The 9,102-nt window shown below is 32.7% G+C and overlaps 1 protein-coding gene and 1 pseudogene across 2 annotated transcripts in view; one reads left to right on the top strand and one right to left on the bottom strand.

Moving 5' to 3' along the window:
- Positions 1 to 488: 488 nt before the first annotated feature.
- RAP2C (RAP2C, member of RAS oncogene family) overlaps positions 489 to 9,102 on the bottom strand; it is a 14,515-nt gene continuing 5,901 nt past the window's right edge. For both annotated transcript variants that reach the window (XM_006921531.3, XM_025039653.1), the window contains exon 4: positions 489 to 3,010. The gene's annotated coding sequence lies outside the window, so the exon portion shown is untranslated. The remainder of the gene's footprint in view (positions 3,011 to 9,102) is intronic.
- On the top strand, positions 8,514 to 8,631 carry LOC112470915 (annotated as a pseudogene).

The raw sequence follows: 9,102 nt of genomic DNA, 5'->3' as shown, positions 1-9,102 counted from the left end.
AACTATTTAAAAATATTGATTTATGCAGTGAATTGGCAAACATTTCGCTGGGTAAAATAAAATAGCTTAATTATGTTGAATGTTTTTAATTTATTATTTCAAAATTTAATTATATTGTTTAATACTGTCTGAAATTTCCTATACATGGACATTTCCCAGCCATCAGATTTGTGGGGTCACTTTCTTGATATGGGACAAATCATATACATTATAATTTTGTACTCATTACTCATTATTTCTAATTTATTTATATTACTCAATTAATTACATATTACATTTTCAGATACACCTCAGTTTTTCTCCACATATGCCAGAATGATAAATTAAGGACGCAAGTGAACATTCAACTTGTTTAAACATGTACTGCAGTACACATTATCATTTTGATAAAAGGTAATGGCTTTCGGTTATAATAAAGTGATTTACAAGCTAGCAAATCTAGAACAAGTAGTAATATACCAAATAATTCAAGAAAGCAACCACAGTAATACAGATATCTATTTTATTAAAAAAAGTTACAAACAGGTGGACTGCAGGGTCATCTTACAAAATGACAAGAATGAAATCTATTGGAAAAATTTTATTTTTACAAATCTTTATAGGTCATTGTTCAATGTTTGTACTTGTTATTTGAAATTTTTTACCTTTTATTCATAAAGTTACAGTACATTAGATCCATGATAATAGGTTACATGATTTTATTTGCAGAGCCCTACTGCAGTGATTTGAACAACTCCTAAACAGATACCATAGTAAAGACGAGACATATATTGCATTTAATATTAATTTATTATCCTAATAAGCAACTCGACATGCAATCTATTGAAGAAGCTAAAATAACTTTTGGTCCCTTTTCTTAAAATGTGCTGGAGAAACCACCTTTAAATCACTCTCCCCTGATTCCTGTGATCCTAAGTGAATTCAAGTTAAATTTGCTGCAGAGGTTAGTGACAGAGAAAGATAGGGATGGAGAGAAAGAAGAAGAGTGGGAGGGAGGGAGGAAGACAGAGAGAGAGAAAGGGAGAGAATAAGAACTATCCATAGGAAAGAAACACTATAAAAAAATCCATCTTCAGAAAATTTAAATCATCATGAATTATTTGATTCCTTTAGAATTTCACATAGCTTTAAGATGAACCACAATCACTTAACCTACTTTGAACTGAGTGTTTGGTTTTAAGTTTGGCATTAAAGTGCAAATTTAAATTAGGTAATCATTTTACGCAGTTAATAAATATAGAACAATGTTTCAAGTGCCCCCACTCTTACAATCTCACCATAAAATTCAAACTTTAAGATCAATAGTTCACTTTGAGGGAATTTGATCAGGAATCAAATACAACACGATTTAAAAAAAGGAAATCAAAGTTTAATCAATTTCTATGCAATAATTAATGGTCATGCTGACCAATTAATCACATAAATGTAGATATCATTTTATTTGAACATCACACAAAATATAAATTTAAAATTGCCATACCCTTCCTTAAACCATCACTGCATATATTAGAGCTTTCCTTGACAAAGTTATTGAGCTGTTATTACAGATCAAAAGTATAGTTTTGGTTTTTTTGTTTCGTTTTGTTTTATTTAGAAGCATGTTCAAATGACTAAAGCTGGGCTCCTAAAATGGAGAACTTTGGTGCAGTAGGTGAGCTGCAGTTACTAAATTCTGCAAATTAAATGCACACAACTAAAATCAAATAAAAACCCAACAACAAAATACTGTTAAACTTACAAAATTTAAAAATCATTGCTAGAAAAAGCACTCATTGTCATGATGTTAAAACTGAATCAAAAGATTACTCTTTATAAGTTTCCCTTCTGTTTCTATACCTGTGTCACTGATAAAATGTTCAAGTATTCAGACAAAATGTGCTGATTAGGTAAACAACATGGAAGGCAATGGCTATTAGAAGAACATTTGCACACACAAAAAAGCCCAGAGACTTAGTGCTGTCCTCCTTGTTACACATATTTTTGTCTCTACTACAAACATGCTTCTTGTGAAATAACTAAAAAGCAATTGTGATAGTGCAAGAAAATTTAACAAATATTGCTTTAAACTATTATTCAGAAAGACAAATATTAACAACTAGCAAGTGTATATGATTTTACTTGAATTCAATTTTACAGGTGCGGAAGTAGATATCAATTACCAGCCTTACAGGCAAAGCTGAGCTGTTTAAGTATACAAAATTAATTTACCATGGATACAATATCCCTTTTCAAAGGCATTACTAAGTAGGTCATAACTAAATTTAGAACTTTACAGAAAGGAAAATGTTACTGCTGCAATCTGATGCTGTAAATGAGATTAACACATGTGAAAACCTAATGGAATCAAATGCTTAACTCTTTAGCTAAATGCTCTATAATCAATTTTAAATATCAACTGTAAGTTTCAGAACATGTTCACTAAGAAAATATATCAACAAACTGCACTTGAAGAAAAGGAATATTCCATCCATACAGGTAAAATGTGATCTTTAGTTTCTTTTTACAACACTGCCACACGTAAACAAAGTCTCAAAGTATTAACCGACCATTTAAAGGAGAAAGATGCTACAAATAGAATGAAGCACTGGTGCGAGGTAATATACAGAAGTAACCATTTGTTTAAGGCTCAATTTCTTCTCCATTATAACTTTCTCTTAAAAGGCATTGAGTAGGTAATACTGAGTTTGAGTATTTAATAAATACAAGTTGAGAAACTGATAAAAGAAATCAATTAAAATATTAAAAATTAATTTTTGCATATTAGCCATCAAGAAGAACTTAGAAAGCTACAAAAGGACTGATTGATAAAGAACAGATTTTAAACATGTGGTAAACATGCTAAGCATTCCTGTTTAAGGTCGATGGATTTTGAAAGCCAAAGACCTTATGCATTTAATTAGATGTACGGCAACATGCTGTAATAGAGACAGGTTTACCAAGGCTCAGTTCTGCAACCCAGGTTGTAAAGTTCTCCAAAGCAGCATCTGTGCAAATTTCCTCTGAGTTTTATCTGCAATTAAGATAAAAATGTCATAAAAATGTAGAAATATATATTACCGTTTAAAATGAGAACACTGACAACAGATCTATATACACATGGAAGTAGTACCAGAATAACTATCTTAAGGTGGAATTTCACTGTGTTCATCATCAGTTTAAGTAAAAAAGTAATTTTATGTGATCCAAAAAAGTCATTAAAAATTAGAAACACTCTAATGATGCATTGGCTATAACTACTCTGGTTTATTTTTTTTTTTGGTAGTTCTATCCTTTATGCTTGTATTAGACTTTGCACAATATTAAAAATGCTCTTAGTGGTTTAAAAGATCTTACAGTATAAAAGTGGCAAATGTTAATTCTACTTTGAATTTGATGTTTATATTTTAATTGAAAATGGTATTAGAATTAAGTGCATACAAATTATGAGCTAACTTGACAATATGAAAAGTTTTCTAAGATTTAGGGATTTTTTAAAGAATTTAAAATTAGAAAATGTAATTCCGTCAGGGTCTAGCTATTGAGCATCAACTAGGTGTCCCGACTTGGTTTAGATGCTACATGACAGCAATAGTTTATATTTCTCACTCTGGTCTGCCCTTTTGGGGACATTCTCCCAACCACAGAAACTTCTATAATTGGGATGTCTCAGTCTCTGCTCTTACAGTCGATAGATTTCCACCCTTCTAATTAATACCAAGGGGGAAAAATCCATCATTCAGACACAATGTCCTTTAACTGTGCTGGATCACCGAACAGCTTTTATAGGGGAGTGGGATTACATTGGTTTTGTTATGTAAAAAATAAAAATTGTTAAATAAAACCAGAAACAAAGAGTAGAATAGCTACTGTGAAAGGATGCCAAGTGAAACCAATTTAAGATCATCTAAAAGCTCTACCAATGTTTGTACATGTATAATTTTAATTTCATTTGACAGCTATACTTCGATTAGTGTTCAAAGAGCCTGAGAAAACTCTTTATTAGAAGCTATATCATAAAAATAATCACTTTAAAAGAATGTCTCTCTGCTCATTATTAATACAATTCTGTCACCAATATACATTAGGAAAAACAGACAAAAGTTTGCCTCTTTAGAAATTATACAAACATTTTTCTTCCAATTAAAATTAAAGCATTTTTTGCATTAAAGTAAATTAGGTAGGACAGTGGTTATTTAAGCTTGGGAAAGTCCATTTTTCTCATTATTAAAATAAAGATAAAAATTACTTCCCCAGATATATCATAACACAGTATGTGAAAGTACCATATATGTCAAATGTCAGGTTTTCTTTTTTTCATTTCTCAACTATGTTATAAATTTCCAGAAGACCAGAATTATGGTTTTGATATCTCGACTAAAAGACCATTCTATTTTTTCAGCCTCATTTGAATTTTCATACCTATGTGAACATAAAAGTATCTCATTTTTATGCAATATTTTTGGGAAGACTTTTCAGGAATTCACACTAGATTTTCCTCAATAATTTGAATTTAAATTTGCTATAAATTTTAATCTATGTTTTTCAAAATAAACAATTATAAAGATTTGGGATTTTCAAATATGATTATCTCTTAGTGAATATTTGTAATATATTATGATTTAATAGTTCAGGCATTCTCTGAAATCAAATTGAGGAAGTAGTGATTATTTATTTCTAGCCAAAATGAACACTAAGAATATAAACCAGCTTGCTAACCATAATCCACATTAAATAAAAAGTGATATATGCATTATTTACCACCCTCTAAAAACCTGGTTAACATTTGGTCCATCCACAATCAACAGGATGACAATACTCCAGTGAAATCGAGAGACATAGATAAATTCCAGGTCAGACTAAACAATCTTAATAGGACACATACCATTAAATAAAGTATTAATATTAGCTACTTTTCAAATGAGTAATAAATTTTAATTTTTTGCAGGAATAAATCCTGAAGCAAAAGCTTGAATTAAGCAAAAAGGACCATCTCTCTCAGATTAGAATTTCACATAATGTAAAATGTAAATGTTATTGCTCAATGTGACAGCAAAATTTTCACCTTACTAACAACTCTTATTAATTTTAAAAAAAAACATTCTAGAAGCTTTAAAGGCAGCTGGTCAACCACAGACACATGGCAAAAGTATTATTTGCTTCTTGTGAGACACAAGTAATTCTCGTCCTCACTCTTGTTTCCAGCAAGACACCCAGTACATCTTAACTCTGAAAGCTTCTACTCAAGTCTTGCATAACTGGTTTTACTTTTTCATCTTTTTCTAATTAGATTTTGTTATGGAAGAGTACAATAAAAATATATCCCAAACAACAGTCCAAACTTTTTGTTCAGGAAATTATGCAATAGGGTCTCCCAAGTTGGGTAAATTGGTACACGAGAGCACCAAACACAGAAGTGAAAGAACAAAGATCATTATTTATGTCAGCATGACTATAAGGGAAATTCTTGAGTCAAGACAAGCACATCATTTCAGGTGGCAGTAAATGCCTGGGATATTAACAAAGGCTCCTGAAAAGCTTAGCAGTTTATGAATGTCTTTTTAGCTTAGCTGTATTTACCATTTCTAAATACAATGGTATTTACTAGCATTCTTTTTAGCAAATATAAATGTGCAATAATAATAAATTTTAATTTTTTTCCTGTTTAAGATGTGATATTCTAGGGATTTAACAAATTGAAAAAAATAATTTACCTTCAGTTTGTAATTGGCATTCTCATATCCAAATTAAATATTAGTTATACTAGCAAAACACTAGGCTAGAATTCCATTGATAGAAGTTAAATATCTTGTGTCTCTATCCTAATTTGCATAATACTCATGAAGCTTATTTGGGGGGGTAGAGTGGGAAGACTAGGTCATTAAAAGTGCTCACCCAACATCCATTAAACATAGAGAGCAAAAGCTGAACCTATGGAACAGAATCCTTGAATGAAAGTGTAACAATGCTTTACGGAGAATATGCATCCTAAAAGTTTATGATGAACCCAGGGTCAAAGCAAATGGATAAGCAATTTTCATATGTCTTAACCTAAAATCTCTGTAAGTTTAAATTAATATGATGAGTTCAATTCTGAGATCTCAAATAATATGGCCATGTCCACTAATAATAAGCAGCAGTGTGATTCTAATGATCTGATCCTAGCTTCTAATTTTGAACTAGACCAGGTAGGGTACTGCTCCCCTCAACTCTAAATTGTTTTTTCAGAATATGATATTCTTAAGATTGTGGCTAATCAAAGGAATCTGGGAGTATGTTTTTTGGTCGGGTAAGTTTTTCCAACAGCTGATAGGACTTAAGTTTTTCTTAATGATATTATCTTCTGGATTCTAGAGTTCTACTGTAAAGTAATCTCATGAGGGGAGTCGCCCCTGAAGTATGGCTAGAATACTTCCTGGGTGGCAATTCTCCAACTACATGATGCAATTTTTGTTAATTCTACTGATGGTTCATTCTAAGCCAGAGAGGTAATGGAGTAAAACTGAATGGCTCATATGCATTTAATTCTGCAATAAAAGCCTAATCTTGAGGTTAAAAGGAAGCAATTAAAGAGGGAACAGATATACAAAAAGTCATTCTAAGCACCAGACACCTTCCTATCTAGAGCAGGTCTAACTAGGTACCTATCCACTCGTAACAGTCCCAAACGATGAAACTTGTGGGAGGTCAGTAAAGGTCTGAGAGAATTATTGGGGCAGAAAGGACAAGGCAACTCTGTTCTTCCCTTTTACCCAGGGCCATTGCAGGTCTTTATAGCGCACCCTATCCCCAAAGCATGCTTCTTCCTCCATTTAGGGCTGCTGTGCTACAGGCTCCATTTGAACTAGATGACAAATGAGCTATGTTGCCAGCTCAAACTGATAAGCAAAATAGGGCAGGGGAAAAAGTATCTATCTAAGCTGTAACTTCTGCAACAGAATTCCACCCCAGTGTTCTACTGATATGATTAATATTTAACTTGGATATGAAAATGCCAGCATTTTAAAGTATATACACTGTGATTTAATTTTCATGATTTTCTCCTACATTTGCTAAATCACTAGATATATCTAATTAATAGTTGGAAAAACTATTATAAACAATTCTAATTCCACATATTTATTTATTTTAAAAAATTAAAATACTAATAAATACCCCTGTGTTCAGAAATAGTAAGGCCAGCTAGATTACAATGATATTCGTACATAGTTCAGCCTTTCAGGAGCCTGTGTTAACATCCTGAGTATTCTGCTGCCACGTGAAATGATGTGCTAGTCTTGAATCAAGAATGCCCCTTTTTCTTCGAGATGACATAGATAATGAACTGAGGCTGACATAAATAACGATCTTTGTTCTTTCAGCTTAATTCCTAGTGTTTGGTACTCGTACAAGAACCCATTCTATAACACACAGAGAAAAATAAGATCAAATCTTGCAGGGGATCTTCAAACCATAATGAAGAACACAGTTTTATTCCTGTTTTGTCAATACTGGACTGATATATAGGAATCCTTGAAAACTCTGCTTGCCAAAAGGGCATTTATCAAACATTCAGATTTAAGAGATGACTTTACTGCACTTCCCACTTTTCTTTCAGGGAATCAACAAAATATTTGAGGATATTATTTTGCTCCTTTTTGGCATTCCTTCTATTTGGAATCACGTCTACTCCTTCCCCATCCCCTAATATCCTACCTATTCTTCAAAGCCTGACTCAAATGCTACTGCTCCCTAATTCTTCTAAATCAGTGGTTCTTCTCCAGGGAAGATTTTGATCCCCAGGAGACATATGGCAATGTCTGGAGATATTCTTGCTTTTCACACTTGGGGGCAGAGGGAATGCTAATCTAGTACAGGGATGCTACTAAACATCCAATCCTCCCAACAATAAGCCCAGAATGTTGAGAAAACTGCTCTAACTGGATGTGGTCTCTCCTTTCCTTGAACCCTCTTTAGCACTGTGATTTACTTCTTTTAAAGTGTTATGAGATTATTAATAAAACATCTATCATTCTCAACAACAGTATACCAAAACAGCCAACTGTTAATTATTCACACCAACACAAAGAAGCTATGATGTAGTTAACAAAAGCAAAATAGGGCTGCAACACTGACCTGGGTTTCTATTATATTGCTGCTGCACAGTAAAAGAAGTCCTTCAAAACACTTGATGGCAGGCTTCTCAAGTCAGTAAGGAAACCAGTCATGAAAGCAGCACATAAAAAATCTGGCCTTGAATCTAAACTTACATTAAGACTACTGTCAGTAGGAGGGTGAGGAAACAATCCTGGAAGCCATGCAGATAAACAAACAGGTGTTGGGCAAGAGACCGGTGACCCAAATTAAAGGGTGGTAAGAAATAAATGTGAGGAATTATCAGAAGCAATTCTTAGAGCATTCATAAAATTTCCCTTTCAATTAAAAGCAACCAATTTATAACAATCACAGTCCAAGTTACTCAAGTCTTATTATTTCTAATTTAGACAAGGTACTCTTCTAAATATTAAGGACAAGTATTTCTCAAATCACCTTTACTTGTCTACAGCCATGCCACCCTGAACGTGCCCAATCTCGTCTGATCTCGGAAGCTAAGCAGGTCGAGCCTGGTTAGTACTTGGATGGGAGACCACCTAGGAAGGCCAGATACTGTAGGCGTTAAAAAAAAAATCACCTTTACTTGTCAAAGTTTGATAGTCAATCTAGATCTGGGACTGACAGACTACAGAGCTCCAAGACTCAAGCTACAGGATTCACAATCCATTGCCTATTTTTTTAGCTAAATAGTAAGCCAGCACAACGATAAACTTTACAAACCTCAGATTACAGATTTCCATACACATCAGTTCAATCTTACTTGATGTCATAAAAAAAAAAAAATTGCATATAATGTGGTTTGTTCTAAAAGATCTTGGTCAGGGAATTCCCTTTAATATTTTCAGAAATTCAGCTGATTACATATTTTATTTCAAGGCTTGCACTTTCAGTAGTGAATTCTGCTTAAAAAAACGAAAACTAAACAAAATATTACACAGGCAACTTGACCTATTATTATAAAAAATCAGCAATTATTGTTATTATTTTCTGATTTTTAGTACATTAATAAAAAATGTGAAGAGCTGGCTTGAA

This window comes from Pteropus alecto, unplaced genomic scaffold, assembly GCF_000325575.1.
Source record: "Pteropus alecto unplaced genomic scaffold, ASM32557v1 scaffold19, whole genome shotgun sequence".
Lineage (NCBI taxonomy): Eukaryota > Metazoa > Chordata > Mammalia > Chiroptera > Pteropodidae > Pteropus > Pteropus alecto.
Note: the sequence above shows the minus strand (reverse complement) of the source record. Positions and strands in the feature narration are given on the sequence as shown.